We start from the raw sequence: 22,716 nt of genomic DNA on the forward strand, positions 1-22,716 counted from the left end.
CCTAGATCCCCGTCACGCGCCCACAAACGCCAGGCCCCGCCGGGACCAGCTCTGCGCCACACCGGATCCCCACGCGGGAAGCCGCGGCGCGGGCCGTCCCAGCCACACCCAGCGCGCCTTCTCCAGGGTCAGCCAGCTGCGGCTCTGCCACAGCGCTCCTCCGCTCCTTTCTCGCACTCCAGCCTCCCTACCAGCCCATGGGGCCGGACCCCAAGTGCGAGCCGGTGGGGTGGGTCAGAGCGCAGGAGCGGGGCGCCCACGGACTTGGTCTGCGTTTCGGAGCCGCACGCGGGGGCTGCGAGACCCGTCCCCCATCGCCGCCCCCGCTCGTTGACACCCCCACCCCCACACCCACCCGCAGCTGACACGAGCGAGAAGGCCGGCGGGGTCGGAAAAAAAAAAAAAAACCCGCCCCCCCCCCCCCCCGAAACAAAGAAACAAACAAAAACACACACAAAAAACTTTGGATCTGTGCCCGGGATCCGCGCTCAGCAAGGCCCGCCACAGCTCACCTGCCCACATGAGCATTCGGGCGCGGGCCACGGCTGCTCCTTCCCTTGGAGACCCCCGCGGCCAGTCTCTTGGCCCTGGGCGGCAGAGAAAGCGCAAGATGGGACGAGTCCGCCTCTCTCCCTCCGCTCTCCCTCCGCGCCGCGCCTCAGGTCCCTCGACGTGACGGGAGCCTCCCCTTCTGCTCGCCCCATCGGGCCAGCCTCTCGTGGACGCTCCAATAGGACGGAGGCCCGCGGCAGGCGGTGACCAGTGAACGGCGGCTGGTGGCGAGCTCCGCTGTGCCAGCTTCCGTTGGCGTTTGCCATCGGTGCATGGGTGGTTCAGTGGTAGAATTCTCGCCTGCCACGCGGGAGGCCCGGGTTCGATTCCCGGCCCATGCAGCACGCCCTCCCATTTTGGTGCTGCAGCAGCACCAAGGCGTAGCTGCGCTCGCCTCTGCCGCCTCCTTACACGCCTTACACTCGGGACGCGTGAGCGTCCCCGGCACCGGCTGCTCTCCCACGCGCGACGCCCCTCCTCTGCCCTTTCTTCCGTGCCTCTCTCGACTGACTTACGGGTGAGGCTACACCCCCGCCGCCCCACCTTGGTAACAGCAACCTCTCCAAACACGAGAGCGCGCCAGACACCAGCCCTTGGCAGCCTCCTGGTCCTGTTTCTCTTCATTGCCCTGCCACCGCCTCTGCCCGACGCATTTCACTTCAAGGAACACCGCCAGGCACCACGGGCTTGCAGCCACTCGCCCCACCTCTTCTCTTCGCATTTCACCACCTCGACCTCTCTCTCTCTCTCTCTCTCTGCCCCTCGCTGGCTCCCTACATCCAGAAAATGATGGCATGGTTGCCCTTCCAGTAGCAAGGAAGTCGCGACTCCGGGGAGTAACTCATCACTTTCCCCGAGTTGGTCACACAGTCCTTAACGCGACCACACCAGTGTACGTACGCGTGGCATGTGCACCGTCTATATTCACCGTGTTCCGGCCACTCCACACTCTCTCCCCTCATTCTGCCGGCACCACCACCACCATCACCATGTCGCATCTCCCAACCTAACCCCAATCCACCACTTTAGTCGAGGATGCTGCCTTGTTTCTCTCCCTCGGACCTCTTTTCATCTCAGCCCTAGACTCATGCCTGAGACGTGAATGTGCGTCCTGAAGGCGGCTTATTTATGTCTCGGGTCCAGTTGCATTCCCTACTCTTTTGGGACGTGGGACGTGACCTCCAGTCGCTCTGTCACGATGTCTCTCCCACCCTGGGCTGCTTGCCACCTCACCCCAGCCCCACTCCATACTCTGACCGCCCAGCCCAAGCAGCATCCCAGTCTCGCGGGCGGGGGTCCCCTTTGACCACACAGACTTCGTTCCTGCCCAGACCAACCTGCTGAAAATGTACCGTTGCGACCAGGATTCAGGCTCAGCCCTCCCTCCCTCCCTCACCTTTTTCTCACCCCACCCGTGCTTTCACACAGACACACACACACACACACACACACACACACTCTCTCTCTCTCTCTCACTGTCTTTCTCTCTCTCTCTCTCTCTCACACACACACAGCCAACTCTCCCTCTCGCTGTCAATGCCCCTCTCTCACACGACTCATATCCCCCAACGCTGGCCTCCTTGAGGCTCTTCAGACACACACCAGCTCTGCCACCAGCTGGGATCCCTCCGACCGCATCGGCAGCCCGCGAGGTGCCCTAATGCCCCAGGCATCTGCACAACCTCCGTTTGACGGGACAGCCTCACTCCCAGACCTTGCAAGCCCGCCCCGTGCACCCCCTGGGCACCCTGGACTCCTTCTTCCAGCTCCCAGCAGGCGACATGCTTCTCTCCTCTTCTTGGTGTCAGCCCCTTGCCCCGGGCTGGGCTGGACGCCAGCCACGGGAACGGACACCTTCGTCCATCACTGTCACCCACTGACATCCACCCACATCACGCTGGCAAGCAAGCCAGCCTACCGTGGGGATGGCAAACATCTCTATCCCCGATAGGGTCTGGTCTCTGCTGGTGATCCGACTGTGGCAAGATCCCACGAATGACACGGGACAGGTTTGTGCGGTTGGTTGGACGTGTAGTTTGCCCCTACAGAGCAGTTTTGGCAAGAAGTCGGCTGACCTCTGCCATTGACTTGGGGAATCAGCCAAACAATAAGATCAATACGGGTTGAATAGAGGGTTGGAGAACTGGGCTCATCTGTGCTAAGGAGGGGATGGGAAAAAAGTTCCACAGCGAATCTTGGCGCTGGGGACAGGTACCATCTCCACATGTTCCTTGACATTTGGAGAGAAGACGGAGAGCGTAGGTCAGGCAATGGGAAGCAACCTTCGGCTGGAAGTCTATCAGGAACCCCAACCCCGCACATGCGCTTTGGTCAGCCTGGCCTTTGGGTTTTCCCCACGAACTCCTGCATGTCCACGCTTCAATGCGCGTGGCCAGGTTGCTCTAACTAATGGGACCTCTCAAGATTCATTTTCACATCCAGGATAGGCGAGAATCTCGAACCTGTCAACAGCGAGCGGGAGCCTGTGTACACACATGCACGTGTATGTTGCGGGAAGTCAGGGACCCCGAACGGAGGGACCGGCTGGAGCCACGGCAGAGGCACATAAATTGTGAAGATTTCTTCTTAATGTGGACATTCATCTGTTCCCAAATAATGCTTTTATAATTTCTTACAATTGTGTTAACTCTACAAATTGATTGTAAAACATGTGTGTTTGAACAATATGAAATCAGTGCACCGTGAGAAAGAATAGAATCACAGCGGTTTTTAGGGAACAGGGGAAGCCAACCATAAGGTCTGACGGCCTGCGAGTTTGGGCAAAAAGAGCCATGTTTTTCTTCTTGCAGAGAGCCTATAAAGGACGTGCAAGTAGGGAAGATGTCGCTAAGACAACCTAAGTGTCCATCAGCCGGGAAATGGATTAACAAAAATGTGGCATATAGACACCGTGGAATACTATTTGGCCATAAAAAAAGAACGCAATCCTCTCGTCTGCAGCAACGGAGGCGGAGCTAAAGGTCAGGATGGAACATCAAATGAGCCGGGCACAGAGAGACAGAGAGGGCAGGTCCTTACTCCAATCGCGGGAGCTCAAAAAAGTTCACCTGGTGGAGGTAGAGAGTGGAACGATAGACACCAGAGGCTGGAGAGCGTGTGTGGGTGACTGGGGTGAAGAGAGGTTGGTGAAATGGGTACGAGCACGCGTTTAGATGGAGGGAATGCGTTCTAATAATGTTCTATGGCAGAGTAGGGCGGCTAGGGGTAACAAGGAGGTATTAGTGTGTGTTTCCGAAGAGCTCCTGGAAGACAGCACCTGAGATGCTCCCAACAGGTAGAGATGACAGATACCCACGGGATGGATGCCCTACATCCCCTCAGTTGATCATCGATCACTACGCAATCTACACGCGTTACCACACGTCACAGGAATCCCATCGATATCATGTCCGCATGAAGAAAAACATAGTCATGCTGCCAGAGTGATTGTCGCAGCTCTGCCTCCCCAGCGCCATGGCCCCGGTCTCGGCTCCTCAAGTTCCGCTGCCCTTTCTACCAAAGCCGCTGACACGCGTGGAGCCCAATCGCGGATCCCGCGCTCAGGATCTGGCACGCCTTGGAAGAGCCAGTGCGCTTGCTGGCATGAGTGGCTCTGGCGGGTGGCCCAACCATTAGGCGCAGATCCCCCGCGGCCGAGACAGAAGTGGCCCGTCAGCCACCGGGCTTGGCTTGGCGGAAGCCGCTCTGCTCGAGAGTCCTGGCCCATTCCGTGGCCAGACGGGAGTGCGAGGGTGGCGGCGGTGGCGGTGGTCGCGGTAATGGCGGTGGCGGTGGCGGTGGTGGTGGCGGGTCACCTGGCGGCCATGGGAGGAGAAAGCCTGACCTGGCCAGTGGGCTTTGCCGCTGAGAAAGAGTGGGAGCGAGGTGAGCACCTGACAAGGGAGAGCTGTGAAGCTGATGTTGCGAAGGTGGCGCCAGCGAGGCCAAAAGGACGGATGGGTGGAGGTAGGCGGCGAGCGTTGGGGCGCACGTGGAGGCCGCCGGAGGTTGTGGCTGAGGCGCGGGAGAACGAAGCGAGCCTGTCGGTCAAAAGGGGAGGTGTGAAGGGGCCTGGCAGTCGGCAGGCAGAGCCAAAGAAGGAAGGCTTCCCTGACCGGGAATCGAACCCGGGCCGCGGCGGTGAGAGCGCCGAATCCTAACCACTAGACCACCAGGGAGGGACGGCTCCACGGCCCGGCTGGCGCCTCCTGGCCCCAGCGCCTCTGGCCCCAGCACTGGGCGCTGCCTTGGCGCCCGTCCCCTGCTTCGGTTTAAAACAAACACCCGCAACCAGCCCCCGCAACGCCGGCGGCAACCGGCCTGCCCTCACCAGCAGCTCTGGCCCTGTTCGAAGCACACCCTCCAAACACCGCGCGCCTCCTTCCCGGGCGCAGAGGCACGCAGCCACAGGCCAAGCTGCGACACGAGCTCCGCGCCCGGGACCTCCGCAAAAGGTCGGCCCGCTGCGTTGGCCGGGAATCGAACCCGGGTCAACTGCTTGGAAGGCAGCTATGCTCACCACTATACCACCAACGCCGCACGGCGCGGGCAGCCCCGCCACGCCGGCCCGGGGCTCCCACCGGCGCGCCGCCGACGCCCGGGGCAGCCGGCCCCGACGCCCGGTCCGCCCGCCCGCAGCAGGCCCCGCCAAAGGCCGCCCCGCGCCCCACCGGTGCAAAGCGAGCGCGGCTGCCCCGTTCCGCCCGCCTGCCTCTGGGGGCGCTCTCGCTCCCTCGCCGCCCCGGGCCGCCAGAGCCCTTCCCCACCAGGTGCCCGGCGGGGACACGGCCGGCGCCCACAGGGTCCTCACTCCTCCGCCTCCCACCGGGCGCCGGGCCCTGTGCGTCGCAGAAAGCCTCTTCCGACACCCACTTTGGGCCGGCAGCTCGTTGGGCGCCCTGGGGCCCACAGGAGGCCGCCCGGCTGCGGCGACCAAGCCGCGGGCGGGAAGAAAAGGCAGGAGGCCAAGGGGGCCCAGGAGGCCAAGGCGGCCCAGAGGGCCCAGGGGGCCAAGGGGCCAGGCAGGCCAGGCCCGAGACGGCGCCCTGAGACTAGCTGGAGGGCGGAGGAAGGAGAAGGAGGGCCCACAGGCCGGGTCCGAGGTGGCGGCCCAAAAAGGACGGCTGCCTCCCCGTCGGGGAATCGAACCCCGGTCTCCCGCGTGACAGGCGGGGATACTCACCACTATACTAACGAGGACGACGGCGACCGTCGCCGGGACGCCAGACCGCACTCCGACCACGGACGCCTAGCCCTGCCTTGATCCCCTCCCTCGACCGCAGGGACCCGCCGCGTGCTCGCCCTCCACCCGCCACCCGCCACCCGCCACCGTTGGCGCGACCTCCCCCGACACCCAACAAAGCACCCTGCGATCCCACTGGGACCCGGAGCCGGACCTCGACAGGTACCCGAGCGGCGTGGAACCTCTCCGTGCTGCGCCCTGCCTGCTGTCTCCAACGCGGGGATCGCGCCGGGGCAGGAAGAGGCGCGGGCGAAACAGTCAGGCCGCTGCTCCTAGGATGTGGTGGGCGCGCGCCCTGCGGGGTTCGGCTAGCGGACGCTCGGGGGCTGGGGCGTGCGGCGGCGGCGGCCGGCCCGACGCGGACCGTTTGTGTCCACGCCAACGCCGGCCGGCTACGTTCACTTGGCGCCCGCTCTGCCCGCGCGGTCCGTCGGTGGCGCACCGAACCCAGACAGGCGCGGGCCAAGGGCGCAGGCGTTCGCGCCAGGTCCCAGCCATGCCAGCGGCGACGCGCCCCGGCGCGCCGTCAGGATGGCCGAGCGGTCTAAGGCGCTGCGTTCAGGTCGCAGTCTCCCCTGGAGGCGTGGGTTCGAATCCCACTCCTGACAAGCCGACCTTTTGGCCCGCCCGCCGGAGGGCAAGGCCCATCGCAACCCCGGAGCACCTTGGGCCGGTTCCTGCCTTGAGCCCTTGCCCACTCTCCAAACTCCAGCCCCCTTGAAGCAAGCCTCCAAAACGCCGCCGCTTCTCAGGCACGTCCGTGCTTCCTGCCCACCCGCCGGCTGTCGCAGAAACAGCCCAGGACCATGCGCCAGCGCCCGCGACCCTCTACCAATTGCCCTTGGGACAGACGCCCTCCCCACCACCTCACACGCCCTCTTCCCTGGCCCCACACACAGCGAGCGACCGCGACCACCTTCCACGCTCTTCCCTGCCCATCTCCTCCGCCCTCCTTCTCCTCACTCGCCCAAACAGACACAGCACAGATTCTTCCCCTATTCCTCCTTTTCCCACCTTCCTCCCACCGGCCTCCGCCCACCGCCCACCGCCCACCGCCCACCGCCTTGAATCGCCGCTGCGCTGCCCAGAGGCGTCCTGGCGTGCACAGCCCGCCCGTTTCACCCTCCAACTTCTGACCGCTGAACAGCAGCGAGCGACTCGCTCTTGGAGCCGCACACACTTCTCCCACCAGAGGCACGCCATCCAACATCCTGTGCTTTCCTCCGACCCCTCGGACCCCGGCCGCGCATTCCATTCTCCCGACACCCTAGCCACGTCGCCGATCCCACCTCGCTACTCCTGCTCCCTTCCCGCTAACACCTGCCGGCCGGCCCACCTGCAGCCCGGACGCCCGCCGGCCAGAGGCAGCGGGGAACCCTGCACAGAGCCTGGCAGGCGAGTCCAAACCCGGAAAGGCAGCCGACGAGGAATCACCAGTGGAAGCCCTAGATCCCCGTCACGCGCCCACAAACGCCAGGCCCCGCCGGGACCAGCTCTGCGCCACACCGGATCCCCACGCGGGAAGCCGCGGCGCGGGCCGTCCCAGCCACACCCAGCGCGCCTTCTCCAGGGTCAGCCAGCTGCGGCTCTGCCACAGCGCTCCTCCGCTCCTTTCTCGCACTCCAGCCTCCCTACCAGCCCATGGGGCCGGACCCCAAGTGCGAGCCGGTGGGGTGGGTCAGAGCGCAGGAGCGGGGCGCCCACGGACTTGGTCTGCGTTTCGGAGCCGCACGCGGGGGCTGCGAGACCCGTCCCCCATCGCCGCCCCCGCTCGTTGACACCCCCACCCCCACACCCACCCGCAGCTGACACGAGCGAGAAGGCCGGCGGGGTCGGAAAAAAAAAAAAAAACCCGCCCCCCCCCCCCCCCGAAACAAAGAAACAAACAAAAACACACACAAAAAACTTTGGATCTGTGCCCGGGATCCGCGCTCAGCAAGGCCCGCCACAGCTCACCTGCCCACATGAGCATTCGGGCGCGGGCCACGGCTGCTCCTTCCCTTGGAGACCCCCGCGGCCAGTCTCTTGGCCCTGGGCGGCAGAGAAAGCGCAAGATGGGACGAGTCCGCCTCTCTCCCTCCGCTCTCCCTCCGCGCCGCGCCTCAGGTCCCTCGACGTGACGGGAGCCTCCCCTTCTGCTCGCCCCATCGGGCCAGCCTCTCGTGGACGCTCCAATAGGACGGAGGCCCGCGGCAGGCGGTGACCAGTGAACGGCGGCTGGTGGCGAGCTCCGCTGTGCCAGCTTCCGTTGGCGTTTGCCATCGGTGCATGGGTGGTTCAGTGGTAGAATTCTCGCCTGCCACGCGGGAGGCCCGGGTTCGATTCCCGGCCCATGCAGCACGCCCTCCCATTTTGGTGCTGCAGCAGCACCAAGGCGTAGCTGCGCTCGCCTCTGCCGCCTCCTTACACGCCTTACACTCGGGACGCGTGAGCGTCCCCGGCACCGGCTGCTCTCCCACGCGCGACGCCCCTCCTCTGCCCTTTCTTCCGTGCCTCTCTCGACTGACTTACGGGTGAGGCTACACCCCCGCCGCCCCACCTTGGTAACAGCAACCTCTCCAAACACGAGAGCGCGCCAGACACCAGCCCTTGGCAGCCTCCTGGTCCTGTTTCTCTTCATTGCCCTGCCACCGCCTCTGCCCGACGCATTTCACTTCAAGGAACACCGCCAGGCACCACGGGCTTGCAGCCACTCGCCCCACCTCTTCTCTTCGCATTTCACCACCTCGACCTCTCTCTCTCTCTCTCTCTCTGCCCCTCGCTGGCTCCCTACATCCAGAAAATGATGGCATGGTTGCCCTTCCAGTAGCAAGGAAGTCGCGACTCCGGGGAGTAACTCATCACTTTCCCCGAGTTGGTCACACAGTCCTTAACGCGACCACACCAGTGTACGTACGCGTGGCATGTGCACCGTCTATATTCACCGTGTTCCGGCCACTCCACACTCTCTCCCCTCATTCTGCCGGCACCACCACCACCATCACCATGTCGCATCTCCCAACCTAACCCCAATCCACCACTTTAGTCGAGGATGCTGCCTTGTTTCTCTCCCTCGGACCTCTTTTCATCTCAGCCCTAGACTCATGCCTGAGACGTGAATGTGCGTCCTGAAGGCGGCTTATTTATGTCTCGGGTCCAGTTGCATTCCCTACTCTTTTGGGACGTGGGACGTGACCTCCAGTCGCTCTGTCACGATGTCTCTCCCACCCTGGGCTGCTTGCCACCTCACCCCAGCCCCACTCCATACTCTGACCGCCCAGCCCAAGCAGCATCCCAGTCTCGCGGGCGGGGGTCCCCTTTGACCACACAGACTTCGTTCCTGCCCAGACCAACCTGCTGAAAATGTACCGTTGCGACCAGGATTCAGGCTCAGCCCTCCCTCCCTCCCTCACCTTTTTCTCACCCCACCCGTGCTTTCACACAGACACACACACACACACACACACACACACACACACACACACTCTCTCTCTCTCTCTCACTGTCTTTCTCTCTCTCTCTCTCTCTCACACACACACAGCCAACTCTCCCTCTCGCTGTCAATGCCCCTCTCTCACACGACTCATATCCCCCAACGCTGGCCTCCTTGAGGCTCTTCAGACACACACCAGCTCTGCCACCAGCTGGGATCCCTCCGACCGCATCGGCAGCCCGCGAGGTGCCCTAATGCCCCAGGCATCTGCACAACCTCCGTTTGACGGGACAGCCTCACTCCCAGACCTTGCAAGCCCGCCCCGTGCACCCCCTGGGCACCCTGGACTCCTTCTTCCAGCTCCCAGCAGGCGACATGCTTCTCTCCTCTTCTTGGTGTCAGCCCCTTGCCCCGGGCTGGGCTGGACGCCAGCCACGGGAACGGACACCTTCGTCCATCACTGTCACCCACTGACATCCACCCACATCACGCTGGCAAGCAAGCCAGCCTACCGTCGGGATGGCAAACATCTCTATCCCCGATAGGGTCTGGTCTCTGCAGGTGATCCGATTGTGCCAAGATCCCACGAATGACACGGGACAGGTTTGTGCGGTTGGTTGGACGTGTAGTTTGCCCCTACAGAGCAGTTTTGGCAAGAAGTCGGCTGACCTCTGCCATTGACTTGGGGAATCAGCCAAACAATAAGATCAATACGGGTTGAATAGAGGGTTGGAGAACTGGGCTCATCTGTGCTAAGGAGGGGATGGGAAAAAAGTTCCACAGCGAATCTTGGCGCTGGGGACAGGTACCATCTCCACATGTTCCTTGACATTTGGAGAGAAGACGGAGAGCGTAGGTCAGGCAATGGGAAGCAACCTTCGGCTGGAAGTCTATCAGGAACCCCAACCCCGCACATGCGCTTTGGTCAGCCTGGCCTTTGGGTTTTCCCCACGAACTCCTGCATGTCCACGCTTCAATGCGCGTGGCCAGGTTGCTCTAACTAATGGGACCTCTCAAGATTCATTTTCACATCCAGGATAGGCGAGAATCTCGAACCTGTCAACAGCGAGCGGGAGCCTGTGTACACACATGCACGTGTATGTTGCGGGAAGTCAGGGACCCCGAACGGAGGGACCGGCTGGAGCCACGGCAGAGGCACATAAATTGTGAAGATTTCTTCTTAATGTGGACATTCATCTGTTCCCAAATAATGCTTTTATAATTTCTTACAATTGTGTTAACTCTACAAATTGATTGTAAAACATGTGTGTTTGAACAATATGAAATCAGTGCACCGTGAGAAAGAATAGAATCACAGCGGTTTTTAGGGAACAGGGGAAGCCAACCATAAGGTCTGACGGCCTGCGAGTTTGGGCAAAAAGAGCCATGTTTTTCTTCTTGCAGAGAGCCTATAAAGGACGTGCAAGTAGGGAAGATGTCGCTAAGACAACCTAAGTGTCCATCAGCCGGGAAATGGATTAACAAAAATGTGGCATATAGACACCGTGGAATACTATTTGGCCATAAAAAAAGAACGCAATCCTCTCGTCTGCAGCAACGGAGGCGGAGCTAAAGGTCAGGATGGAACATCAAATGAGCCGGGCACAGAGAGACAGAGAGGGCAGGTCCTTACTCCAATCGCGGGAGCTCAAAAAAGTTCACCTGGTGGAGGTAGAGAGTGGAACGATAGACACCAGAGGCTGGAGAGCGTGTGTGGGTGACTGGGGTGAAGAGAGGTTGGTGAAATGGGTACGAGCACGCGTTTAGATGGAGGGAATGCGTTCTAATAATGTTCTATGGCAGAGTAGGGCGGCTAGGGGTAACAAGGAGGTATTAGTGTGTGTTTCCGAAGAGCTCCTGGAAGACAGCACCTGAGATGCTCCCAACAGGTAGAGATGACAGATACCCACGGGATGGATGCCCTACATCCCCTCAGTTGATCATCGATCACTACGCAATCTACACGCGTTACCACACGTCACAGGAATCCCATCGATATCATGTCCGCATGAAGAAAAACATAGTCATGCTGCCAGAGTGATTGTCGCAGCTCTGCCTCCCCAGCGCCATGGCCCCGGTCTCGGCTCCTCAAGTTCCGCTGCCCTTTCTACCAAAGCCGCTGACACGCGTGGAGCCCAATCGCGGATCCCGCGCTCAGGATCTGGCACGCCTTGGAAGAGCCAGTGCGCTTGCTGGCATGAGTGGCTCTGGCGGGTGGCCCAACCATTAGGCGCAGATCCCCCGCGGCCGAGACAGAAGTGGCCCGTCAGCCACCGGGCTTGGCTTGGCGGAAGCCGCTCTGCTCGAGAGTCCTGGCCCATTCCGTGGCCAGACGGGAGTGCGAGGGTGGCGGCGGTGGCGGTGGTCGCGGTAATGGCGGTGGCGGTGGCGGTGGTGGTGGCGGGTCACCTGGCGGCCATGGGAGGAGAAAGCCTGACCTGGCCAGTGGGCTTTGCCGCTGAGAAAGAGTGGGAGCGAGGTGAGCACCTGACAAGGGAGAGCTGTGAAGCTGATGTTGCGAAGGTGGCGCCAGCGAGGCCAAAAGGACGGATGGGTGGAGGTAGGCGGCGAGCGTTGGGGCGCACGTGGAGGCCGCCGGAGGTTGTGGCTGAGGCGCGGGAGAACGAAGCGAGCCTGTCGGTCAAAAGGGGAGGTGTGAAGGGGCCTGGCAGTCGGCAGGCAGAGCCAAAGAAGGAAGGCTTCCCTGACCGGGAATCGAACCCGGGCCGCGGCGGTGAGAGCGCCGAATCCTAACCACTAGACCACCAGGGAGGGACGGCTCCACGGCCCGGCTGGCGCCTCCTGGCCCCAGCGCCTCTGGCCCCAGCACTGGGCGCTGCCTTGGCGCCCGTCCCCTGCTTCGGTTTAAAACAAACACCCGCAACCAGCCCCCGCAACGCCGGCGGCAACCGGCCTGCCCTCACCAGCAGCTCTGGCCCTGTTCGAAGCACACCCTCCAAACACCGCGCGCCTCCTTCCCGGGCGCAGAGGCACGCAGCCACAGGCCAAGCTGCGACACGAGCTCCGCGCCCGGGACCTCCGCAAAAGGTCGGCCCGCTGCGTTGGCCGGGAATCGAACCCGGGTCAACTGCTTGGAAGGCAGCTATGCTCACCACTATACCACCAACGCCGCACGGCGCGGGCAGCCCCGCCACGCCGGCCCGGGGCTCCCACCGGCGCGCCGCCGACGCCCGGGGCAGCCGGCCCCGACGCCCGGTCCGCCCGCCCGCAGCAGGCCCCGCCAAAGGCCGCCCCGCGCCCCACCGGTGCAAAGCGAGCGCGGCTGCCCCGTTCCGCCCGCCTGCCTCTGGGGGCGCTCTCGCTCCCTCGCCGCCCCGGGCCGCCAGAGCCCTTCCCCACCAGGTGCCCGGCGGGGACACGGCCGGCGCCCACAGGGTCCTCACTCCTCCGCCTCCCACCGGGCGCCGGGCCCTGTGCGTCGCAGAAAGCCTCTTCCGACACCCACTTTGGGCCGGCAGCTCGTTGGGCGCCCTGGGGCCCACAGGAGGCCGCCCGGCTGCGGCGACCAAGCCGCGGGCGGGAAGAAAAGGCAGGAGGCCAAGGGGGCCCAGGAGGCCAAGGCGGCCCAGAGGGCCCAGGGGGCCAAGGGGCCAGGCAGGCCAGGCCCGAGACGGCGCCCTGAGACTAGCTGGAGGGCGGAGGAAGGAGAAGGAGGGCCCACAGGCCGGGTCCGAGGTGGCGGCCCAAAAAGGACGGCTGCCTCCCCGTCGGGGAATCGAACCCCGGTCTCCCGCGTGACAGGCGGGGATACTCACCACTATACTAACGAGGACGACGGCGACCGTCGCCGGGACGCCAGACCGCACTCCGACCACGGACGCCTAGCCCTGCCTTGATCCCCTCCCTCGACCGCAGGGACCCGCCGCGTGCTCGCCCTCCACCCGCCACCCGCCACCCGCCACCCGCCACCCGCCACCGTTGGCGCGACCTCCCCCGACACCCAACAAAGCACCCTGCGATCCCACTGGGACCCGGAGCCGGACCTCGACAGGTACCCGAGCGGCGTGGAACCTCTCCGTGCTGCGCCCTGCCTGCTGTCTCCAACGCGGGGATCGCGCCGGGGCAGGAAGAGGCGCGGGCGAAACAGTCAGGCCGCTGCTCCTAGGATGTGGTGGGCGCGCGCCCTGCGGGGTTCGGCTAGCGGACGCTCGGGGGCTGGGGCGTGCGGCGGCGGCGGCCGGCCCGACGCGGACCGTTTGTGTCCACGCCAACGCCGGCCGGCTACGTTCACTTGGCGCCCGCTCTGCCCGCGCGGTCCGTCGGTGGCGCACCGAACCCAGACAGGCGCGGGCCAAGGGCGCAGGCGTTCGCGCCAGGTCCCAGCCATGCCAGCGGCGACGCGCCCCGGCGCGCCGTCAGGATGGCCGAGCGGTCTAAGGCGCTGCGTTCAGGTCGCAGTCTCCCCTGGAGGCGTGGGTTCGAATCCCACTCCTGACAAGCCGACCTTTTGGCCCGCCCGCCGGAGGGCAAGGCCCATCGCAACCCCGGAGCACCTTGGGCCGGTTCCTGCCTTGAGCCCTTGCCCACTCTCCAAACTCCAGCCCCCTTGAAGCAAGCCTCCAAAACGCCGCCGCTTCTCAGGCACGTCCGTGCTTCCTGCCCACCCGCCGGCTGTCGCAGAAACAGCCCAGGACCATGCGCCAGCGCCCGCGACCCTCTACCAATTGCCCTTGGGACAGACGCCCTCCCCACCACCTCACACGCCCTCTTCCCTGGCCCCACACACAGCGAGCGACCGCGACCACCTTCCACGCTCTTCCCTGCCCATCTCCTCCGCCCTCCTTCTCCTCACTCGCCCAAACAGACACAGCACAGATTCTTCCCCTATTCCTCCTTTTCCCACCTTCCTCCCACCGGCCTCCGCCCACCGCCCACCGCCCACCGCCCACCGCCTTGAATCGCCGCTGCGCTGCCCAGAGGCGTCCTGGCGTGCACAGCCCGCCCGTTTCACCCTCCAACTTCTGACCGCTGAACAGCAGCGAGCGACTCGCTCTTGGAGCCGCACACACTTCTCCCACCAGAGGCACGCCATCCAACATCCTGTGCTTTCCTCCGACCCCTCGGACCCCGGCCGCGCATTCCATTCTCCCGACACCCTAGCCACGTCGCCGATCCCACCTCGCTACTCCTGCTCCCTTCCCGCTAACACCTGCCGGCCGGCCCACCTGCAGCCCGGACGCCCGCCGGCCAGAGGCAGCGGGGAACCCTGCACAGAGCCTGGCAGGCGAGTCCAAACCCGGAAAGGCAGCCGACGAGGAATCACCAGTGGAAGCCCTAGATCCCCGTCACGCGCCCACAAACGCCAGGCCCCGCCGGGACCAGCTCTGCGCCACACCGGATCCCCACGCGGGAAGCCGCGGCGCGGGCCGTCCCAGCCACACCCAGCGCGCCTTCTCCAGGGTCAGCCAGCTGCGGCTCTGCCACAGCGCTCCTCCGCTCCTTTCTCGCACTCCAGCCTCCCTACCAGCCCATGGGGCCGGACCCCAAGTGCGAGCCGGTGGGGTGGGTCAGAGCGCAGGAGCGGGGCGCCCACGGACTTGGTCTGCGTTTCGGAGCCGCACGCGGGGGCTGCGAGACCCGTCCCCCATCGCCGCCCCCGCTCGTTGACACCCCCACCCCCACACCCACCCGCAGCTGACACGAGCGAGAAGGCCGGCGGGGTCGGAAAAAAAAAAAAAAACCCGCCCCCCCCCCCCCCCGAAACAAAGAAACAAACAAAAACACACACAAAAAACTTTGGATCTGTGCCCGGGATCCGCGCTCAGCAAGGCCCGCCACAGCTCACCTGCCCACATGAGCATTCGGGCGCGGGCCACGGCTGCTCCTTCCCTTGGAGACCCCCGCGGCCAGTCTCTTGGCCCTGGGCGGCAGAGAAAGCGCAAGATGGGACGAGTCCGCCTCTCTCCCTCCGCTCTCCCTCCGCGCCGCGCCTCAGGTCCCTCGACGTGACGGGAGCCTCCCCTTCTGCTCGCCCCATCGGGCCAGCCTCTCGTGGACGCTCCAATAGGACGGAGGCCCGCGGCAGGCGGTGACCAGTGAACGGCGGCTGGTGGCGAGCTCCGCTGTGCCAGCTTCCGTTGGCGTTTGCCATCGGTGCATGGGTGGTTCAGTGGTAGAATTCTCGCCTGCCACGCGGGAGGCCCGGGTTCGATTCCCGGCCCATGCAGCACGCCCTCCCATTTTGGTGCTGCAGCAGCACCAAGGCGTAGCTGCGCTCGCCTCTGCCGCCTCCTTACACGCCTTACACTCGGGACGCGTGAGCGTCCCCGGCACCGGCTGCTCTCCCACGCGCGACGCCCCTCCTCTGCCCTTTCTTCCGTGCCTCTCTCGACTGACTTACGGGTGAGGCTACCCCCCCGCCGCCCCACCTTGGTAACAGCAACCTCTCCAAACACGAGAGCGCGCCAGACACCAGCCCTTGGCAGCCTCCTGGTCCTGTTTCTCTTCATTGCCCTGCCACCGCCTCTGCCCGACGCATTTCACTTCAAGGAACACCGCCAGGCACCACGGGCTTGCAGCCACTCGCCCCACCTCTTCTCTTCGCATTTCACCACCTCGACCTCTCTCTCTCTCTCTCTCTCTGCCCCTCGCTGGCTCCCTACATCCAGAAAATGATGGCATGGTTGCCCTTCCAGTAGCAAGGAAGTCGCGACTCCGGGGAGTAACTCATCACTTTCCCCGAGTTGGTCACACAGTCCTTAACGCGACCACACCAGTGTACGTACGCGTGGCATGTGCACCGTCTATATTCACCGTGTTCCGGCCACTCCACACTCTCTCCCCTCATTCTGCCGGCACCACCACCACCATCACCATGTCGCATCTCCCAACCTAACCCCAATCCACCACTTTAGTCGAGGATGCTGCCTTGTTTCTCTCCCTCGGACCTCTTTTCATCTCAGCCCTAGACTCATGCCTGAGACGTGAATGTGCGTCCTGAAGGCGGCTTATTTATGTCTCGGGTCCAGTTGCATTCCCTACTCTTTTGGGACGTGGGACGTGACCTCCAGTCGCTCTGTCACGATGTCTCTCCCACCCTGGGCTGCTTGCCACCTCACCCCAGCCCCACTCCATACTCTGACCGCCCAGCCCAAGCAGCATCCCAGTCTCGCGGGCGGGGGTCCCCTTTGACCACACAGACTTCGTTCCTGCCCAGACCAACCTGCTGAAAATGTACCGTTGCGACCAGGATTCAGGCTCAGCCCTCCCTCCCTCCCTCACCTTTTTCTCACCCCACCCGTGCTTTCACACAGACACACACACACACACACACACACACACACACACACACACACACTCTCTCTCTCTCTCTCACTGTCTTTCTCTCTCTCTCTCTCTCTCACACACACACAGCCAACTCTCCCTCTCGCTGTCAATGCCCCTCTCTCACACGACTCATATCCCCCAACGCTGGCCTCCTTGAGGCTCTTCAGACACACACCAGCTCTGCCACCAGCTGGGATCCCTCCGACCGCATCGGCAGCCCGCGAGGTGCCCTAATGCCCCAGGCATCTGCACAACCTCCGTTTGACGGGACAGCCTCACTCCCAGACCTTGCAAGCCCGCCCCGTGCACCCCCTGGGCACCCTGGACTCCTTCTTCCAGCTCCCAGCAGGCGACATGCTTCTCTCCTCTTCTTGGTGTCAGCCCCTTGCCCCGGGCTGGGCTGGACGCCAGCCACGGGAACGGACACCTTCGTCCATCACTGTCACCCACTGACATCCACCCACATCACGCTGGCAAGCAAGCCAGCCTACCGTCGGGATGGCAAACATCTCTATCCCCGATAGGGTCTGGTCTCTGCAGGTGATCCGATTGTGCCAAGATCCCACGAATGACACGGGACAGGTTTGTGCGGTTGGTTGGACGTGTAGTTTGCCCCTACAGAGCAGTTTTGGCAAGAAGTCGGCTGACCTCTGCCATTGACTTGGGGAATCAGCCAAACAATAAGATCAATACGGGTTGAATAGAGGGTTGGAGAACTGGGCTCATCTGTGCTAAGGAGGGGATGGGAAAAAAGTTCCACAGCGAATCTTGGCGCTGGGGACAGGTACCATCTCCACATGTTCCTTGACATTTGGAGAGAAGACGGAGAGCGTAGGTCAGGCAATGGGAAGCAACCTTCGGCTGGAAGTCTATCAGGAACCCCAACCCCGCACATGCGCTTTGGTCAGCCTGGCCTTTGGGTTTTCCCCACGAACTCCTGCATGTCCACGCTTCAATGCGCGTGGCCAGGTTGCTCTAACTAATGGGACCTCTCAAGATTCATTTTCACATCCAGGATAGGCGAGAATCTCGAACCTGTCAACAGCGAGCGGGAGCCTGTGTACACACATGCACGTGTATGTTGCGGGAAGTCAGGGACCCCGAACGGAGGGACCGGCTGGAGCCACGGCAGAGGCACATAAATTGTGAAGATTTCTTCTTAATGTGGACATTCATCTGTTCCCAAATAATGCTTTTATAATTTCTTACAATTGTGTTAACTCTACAAATTGATTGTAAAACATGTGTGTTTGAACAATATGAAATCAGTGCACCGTGAGAAAGAATAGAATCACAGCGGTTTTTAGGGAACAGGGGAAGCCAACCATAAGGTCTGACGGCCTGCGAGTTTGGGCAAAAAGAGCCATGTTTTTCTTCTTGCAGAGAGCCTATAAAGGACGTGCAAGTAGGGAAGATGTCGCTAAGACAACCTAAGTGTCCATCAGCCGGGAAATGGATTAACAAAAATGTGGCATATAGACACCGTGGAATACTATTTGGCCATAAAAAAAGAACGCAATCCTCTCGTCTGCAGCAACGGAGGCGGAGCTAAAGGTCAGGATGGAACATCAAATGAGCCGGGCACAGAGAGACAGAGAGGGCAGGTCCTTACTCCAATCGCGGGAGCTCAAAAAAGTTCACCTGGTGGAGGTAGAGAGTGGAACGATAGACACCAGAGGCTGGAGAGCGTGTGTGGGTGACTGGGGTGAAGAGAGGTTGGTGAAATGGGTACGAGCACGCGTTTAGATGGAGGGAATGCGTTCTAATAATGTTCTATGGCAGAGTAGGGCGGCTAGGGGTAACAAGGAGGTATTAGTGTGTGTTTCCGAAGAGCTCCTGGAAGACAGCACCTGAGATGCTCCCAACAGGTAGAGATGACAGATACCCACGGGATGGATGCCCTACATCCCCTCAGTTGATCATCGATCACTACGCAATCTACACGCGTTACCACACGTCACAGGAATCCCATCGATATCATGTCCGCATGAAGAAAAACATAGTCATGCTGCCAGAGTGATTGTCGCAGCTCTGCCTCCCCAGCGCCATGGCCCCGGTCTCGGCTCCTCAAGTTCCGCTGCCCTTTCTACCAAAGCCGCTGACACGCGTGGAGCCCAATCGCGGATCCCGCGCTCAGGATCTGGCACGCCTTGGAAGAGCCAGTGCGCTTGCTGGCATGAGTGGCTCTGGCGGGTGGCCCAACCATTAGGCGCAGATCCCCCGCGGCCGAGACAGAAGTGGCCCGTCAGCCACCGGGCTTGGCTTGGCGGAAGCCGCTCTGCTCGAGAGTCCTGGCCCATTCCGTGGCCAGACGGGAGTGCGAGGGTGGCGGCGGTGGCGGTGGTCGCGGTAATGGCGGTGGCGGTGGCGGTGGTGGTGGCGGGTCACCTGGCGGCCATGGGAGGAGAAAGCCTGACCTGGCCAGTGGGCTTTGCCGCTGAGAAAGAGTGGGAGCGAGGTGAGCACCTGACAAGGGAGAGCTGTGAAGCTGATGTTGCGAAGGTGGCGCCAGCGAGGCCAAAAGGACGGATGGGTGGAGGTAGGCGGCGAGCGTTGGGGCGCACGTGGAGGCCGCCGGAGGTTGTGGCTGAGGCGCGGGAGAACGAAGCGAGCCTGTCGGTCAAAAGGGGAGGTGTGAAGGGGCCTGGCAGTCGGCAGGCAGAGCCAAAGAAGGAAGGCTTCCCTGACCGGGAATCGAACCCGGGCCGCGGCGGTGAGAGCGCCGAATCCTAACCACTAGACCACCAGGGAGGGACGGCTCCACGGCCCGGCTGGCGCCTCCTGGCCCCAGCGCCTCTGGCCCCAGCACTGGGCGCTGCCTTGGCGCCCGTCCCCTGCTTCGGTTTAAAACAAACACCCGCAACCAGCCCCCGCAACGCCGGCGGCAACCGGCCTGCCCTCACCAGCAGCTCTGGCCCTGTTCGAAGCACACCCTCCAAACACCGCGCGCCTCCTTCCCGGGCGCAGAGGCACGCAGCCACAGGCCAAGCTGCGACACGAGCTCCGCGCCCGGGACCTCCGCAAAAGGTCGGCCCGCTGCGTTGGCCGGGAATCGAACCCGGGTCAACTGCTTGGAAGGCAGCTATGCTCACCACTATACCACCAACGCCGCACGGCGCGGGCAGCCCCGCCACGCCGGCCCGGGGCTCCCACCGGCGCGCCGCCGACGCCCGGGGCAGCCGGCCCCGACGCCCGGTCCGCCCGCCCGCAGCAGGCCCCGCCAAAGGCCGCCCCGCGCCCCACCGGTGCAAAGCGAGCGCGGCTGCCCCGTTCCGCCCGCCTGCCTCTGGGGGCGCTCTCGCTCCCTCGCCGCCCCGGGCCGCCAGAGCCCTTCCCCACCAGGTGCCCGGCGGGGACACGGCCGGCGCCCACAGGGTCCTCACTCCTCCGCCTCCCACCGGGCGCCGGGCCCTGTGCGTCGCAGAAAGCCTCTTCCGACACCCACTTTGGGCCGGCAGCTCGTTGGGCGCCCTGGGGCCCACAGGAGGCCGCCCGGCTGCGGCGACCAAGCCGCGGGCGGGAAGAAAAGGCAGGAGGCCAAGGGGGCCCAGGAGGCCAAGGCGGCCCAGAGGGCCCAGGGGGCCAAGGGGCCAGGCAGGCCAGGCCCGAGACGGCGCCCTGAGACTAGCTGGAGGGCGGAGGAAGGAGAAGGAGGGCCCACAGGCCGGGTCCGAGGTGGCGGCCCAAAAAGGACGGCTGCCTCCCCGTCGGGGAATCGAACCCCGGTCTCCCGCGTGACAGGCGGGGATACTCACCACTATACTAACGAGGACGACGGCGACCGTCGCCGGGACGCCAGACCGCACTCCGACCACGGACGCCTAGCCCTGCCTTGATCCCCTCCCTCGACCGCAGGGACCCGCCGCGTGCTCGCCCTCCACCCGCCACCCGCCACCCGCCACCGTTGGCGCGACCTCCCCCGACACCCAACAAAGCACCCTGCGATCCCACTGGGACCCGGAGCCGGACCTCGACAGGTACCCGAGCGGCGTGGAACCTCTCCGTGCTGCGCCCTGCCTGCTGTCTCCAACGCGGGGATCGCGCCGGGGCAGGAAGAGGCGCGGGCGAAACAGTCAGGCCGCTGCTCCTAGGATGTGGTGGGCGCGCGCCCTGCGGGGTTCGGCTAGCGGACGCTCGGGGGCTGGGGCGTGCGGCGGCGGCGGCCGGCCCGACGCGGACCGTTTGTGTCCACGCCAACGCCGGCCGGCTACGTTCACTTGGCGCCCGCTCTGCCCGCGCGGTCCGTCGGTGGCGCACCGAACCCAGACAGGCGCGGGCCAAGGGCGCAGGCGTTCGCGCCAGGTCCCAGCCATGCCAGCGGCGACGCGCCCCGGCGCGCCGTCAGGATGGCCGAGCGGTCTAAGGCGCTGCGTTCAGGTCGCAGTCTCCCCTGGAGGCGTGGGTTCGAATCCCACTCCTGACAAGCCGACCTTTTGGCCCGCCCGCCGGAGGGCAAGGCCCATCGCAACCCCGGAGCACCTTGGGCCGGTTCCTGCCTTGAGCCCTTGCCCACTCTCCAAACTCCAGCCCCCTTGAAGCAAGCCTCCAAAACGCCGCCGCTTCTCAGGCACGTCCGTGCTTCCTGCCCACCCGCCGGCTGTCGCAGAAACAGCCCAGGACCATGCGCCAGCGCCCGCGACCCTCTACCAATTGCCCTTGGGACAGACGCCCTCCCCACCACCTCACACGCCCTCTTCCCTGGCCCCACACACAGCGAGCGACCGCGACCACCTTCCACGCTCTTCCCTGCCCATCTCCTCCGCCCTCCTTCTCCTCACTCGCCCAAACAGACACAGCACAGATTCTTCCCCTATTCCTCCTTTTCCCACCTTCCTCCCACCGGCCTCCGCCCACCGCCCACCGCCCACCGCCCACCGCCTTGAATCGCCGCTGCGCTGCCCAGAGGCGTCCTGGCGTGCACAGCCCGCCCGTTTCACCCTCCAACTTCTGACCGCTGAACAGCAGCGAGCGACTCGCTCTTGGAGCCGCACACACTTCTCCCACCAGAGGCACGCCATCCAACATCCTGTGCTTTCCTCCGACCCCTCGGACCCCGGCCGCGCATTCCATTCTCCCGACACCCTAGCCACGTCGCCGATCCCACCTCGCTACTCCTGCTCCCTTCCCGCTAACACCTGCCGGCCGGCCCACCTGCAGCCCGGACGCCCGCCGGCCAGAGGCAGCGGGGAACCCTGCACAGAGCCTGGCAGGCGAGTCCAAACCCGGAAAGGCAGCCGACGAGGAATCACCAGTGGAAGCCCTAGATCCCCGTCACGCGCCCACAAACGCCAGGCCCCGCCGGGACCAGCTCTGCGCCACACCGGATCCCCACGCGGGAAGCCGCGGCGCGGGCCGTCCCAGCCACACCCAGCGCGCCTTCTCCAGGGTCAGCCAGCTGCGGCTCTGCCACAGCGCTCCTCCGCTCCTTTCTCGCACTCCAGCCTCCCTACCAGCCCATGGGGCCGGACCCCAAGTGCGAGCCGGTGGGGTGGGTCAGAGCGCAGGAGCGGGGCGCCCACGGACTTGGTCTGCGTTTCGGAGCCGCACGCGGGGGCTGCGAGACCCGTCCCCCATCGCCGCCCCCGCTCGTTGACACCCCCACCCCCACACCCACCCGCAGCTGACACGAGCGAGAAGGCCGGCGGGGTCGGAAAAAAAAAAAAAAACCCGCCCCCCCCCCCCCCCGAAACAAAGAAACAAACAAAAACACACACAAAAAACTTTGGATCTGTGCCCGGGATCCGCGCTCAGCAAGGCCCGCCACAGCTCACCTGCCCACATGAGCATTCGGGCGCGGGCCACGGCTGCTCCTTCCCTTGGAGACCCCCGCGGCCAGTCTCTTGGCCCTGGGCGGCAGAGAAAGCGCAAGATGGGACGAGTCCGCCTCTCTCCCTCCGCTCTCCCTCCGCGCCGCGCCTCAGGTCCCTCGACGTGACGGGAGCCTCCCCTTCTGCTCGCCCCATCGGGCCAGCCTCTCGTGGACGCTCCAATAGGACGGAGGCCCGCGGCAGGCGGTGACCAGTGAACGGCGGCTGGTGGCGAGCTCCGCTGTGCCAGCTTCCGTTGGCGTTTGCCATCGGTGCATGGGTGGTTCAGTGGTAGAATTCTCGCCTGCCACGCGGGAGGCCCGGGTTCGATTCCCGGCCCATGCAGCACGCCCTCCCATTTTGGTGCTGCAGCAGCACCAAGGCGTAGCTGCGCTCGCCTCTGCCGCCTCCTTACA

General features: G+C 64.0%; 16 non-coding genes across 16 annotated transcripts; 7 read left to right on the forward strand and 9 right to left on the reverse strand.

The window, feature by feature from the left end:
• Positions 1 to 822: 822 nt before the first annotated feature.
• On the forward strand, positions 823 to 893 carry TRNAG-GCC (transfer RNA glycine (anticodon GCC)). The gene has a single exon. It is a non-coding gene; the product is annotated as a tRNA-Gly (tRNA).
• Positions 894 to 4,658: 3,765 nt separating this feature from the next.
• On the reverse strand, positions 4,659 to 4,730 carry TRNAE-CUC (transfer RNA glutamic acid (anticodon CUC)). The gene has a single exon. It is a non-coding gene; the product is annotated as a tRNA-Glu (tRNA).
• A 286-nt stretch (positions 4,731 to 5,016) lies between these two features.
• Positions 5,017 to 5,088, reverse strand: TRNAG-UCC (transfer RNA glycine (anticodon UCC)). Its single transcript has one exon. It is a non-coding gene; the product is annotated as a tRNA-Gly (tRNA).
• Positions 5,089 to 5,679: 591 nt separating this feature from the next.
• On the reverse strand, positions 5,680 to 5,751 carry TRNAD-GUC (transfer RNA aspartic acid (anticodon GUC)). Its single transcript has one exon. It is a non-coding gene; the product is annotated as a tRNA-Asp (tRNA).
• Positions 5,752 to 6,319: 568 nt separating this feature from the next.
• Positions 6,320 to 6,402, forward strand: TRNAL-CAG (transfer RNA leucine (anticodon CAG)). The gene has a single exon. It is a non-coding gene; the product is annotated as a tRNA-Leu (tRNA).
• Positions 6,403 to 8,060: 1,658 nt separating this feature from the next.
• On the forward strand, positions 8,061 to 8,131 carry TRNAG-GCC (transfer RNA glycine (anticodon GCC)). The gene has a single exon. It is a non-coding gene; the product is annotated as a tRNA-Gly (tRNA).
• A 3,775-nt stretch (positions 8,132 to 11,906) lies between these two features.
• On the reverse strand, positions 11,907 to 11,978 carry TRNAE-CUC (transfer RNA glutamic acid (anticodon CUC)). Its single transcript has one exon. It is a non-coding gene; the product is annotated as a tRNA-Glu (tRNA).
• Positions 11,979 to 12,264: 286 nt separating this feature from the next.
• On the reverse strand, positions 12,265 to 12,336 carry TRNAG-UCC (transfer RNA glycine (anticodon UCC)). Its single transcript has one exon. It is a non-coding gene; the product is annotated as a tRNA-Gly (tRNA).
• Positions 12,337 to 12,927: 591 nt separating this feature from the next.
• TRNAD-GUC (transfer RNA aspartic acid (anticodon GUC)) lies at positions 12,928 to 12,999 on the reverse strand. Its single transcript has one exon. It is a non-coding gene; the product is annotated as a tRNA-Asp (tRNA).
• A 582-nt stretch (positions 13,000 to 13,581) lies between these two features.
• TRNAL-CAG (transfer RNA leucine (anticodon CAG)) lies at positions 13,582 to 13,664 on the forward strand. Its single transcript has one exon. It is a non-coding gene; the product is annotated as a tRNA-Leu (tRNA).
• A 1,658-nt stretch (positions 13,665 to 15,322) lies between these two features.
• On the forward strand, positions 15,323 to 15,393 carry TRNAG-GCC (transfer RNA glycine (anticodon GCC)). The gene has a single exon. It is a non-coding gene; the product is annotated as a tRNA-Gly (tRNA).
• Positions 15,394 to 19,172: 3,779 nt separating this feature from the next.
• Positions 19,173 to 19,244, reverse strand: TRNAE-CUC (transfer RNA glutamic acid (anticodon CUC)). Its single transcript has one exon. It is a non-coding gene; the product is annotated as a tRNA-Glu (tRNA).
• Positions 19,245 to 19,530: 286 nt separating this feature from the next.
• On the reverse strand, positions 19,531 to 19,602 carry TRNAG-UCC (transfer RNA glycine (anticodon UCC)). Its single transcript has one exon. It is a non-coding gene; the product is annotated as a tRNA-Gly (tRNA).
• A 591-nt stretch (positions 19,603 to 20,193) lies between these two features.
• On the reverse strand, positions 20,194 to 20,265 carry TRNAD-GUC (transfer RNA aspartic acid (anticodon GUC)). Its single transcript has one exon. It is a non-coding gene; the product is annotated as a tRNA-Asp (tRNA).
• Positions 20,266 to 20,833: 568 nt separating this feature from the next.
• On the forward strand, positions 20,834 to 20,916 carry TRNAL-CAG (transfer RNA leucine (anticodon CAG)). Its single transcript has one exon. It is a non-coding gene; the product is annotated as a tRNA-Leu (tRNA).
• Positions 20,917 to 22,574: 1,658 nt separating this feature from the next.
• On the forward strand, positions 22,575 to 22,645 carry TRNAG-GCC (transfer RNA glycine (anticodon GCC)). Its single transcript has one exon. It is a non-coding gene; the product is annotated as a tRNA-Gly (tRNA).
• The last annotated feature ends 71 nt before the right edge of the window (positions 22,646 to 22,716 follow it).

Source organism: Symphalangus syndactylus, chromosome 12 (assembly GCF_028878055.3).
Source record: "Symphalangus syndactylus isolate Jambi chromosome 12, NHGRI_mSymSyn1-v2.1_pri, whole genome shotgun sequence".
Lineage (NCBI taxonomy): Eukaryota > Metazoa > Chordata > Mammalia > Primates > Hylobatidae > Symphalangus > Symphalangus syndactylus.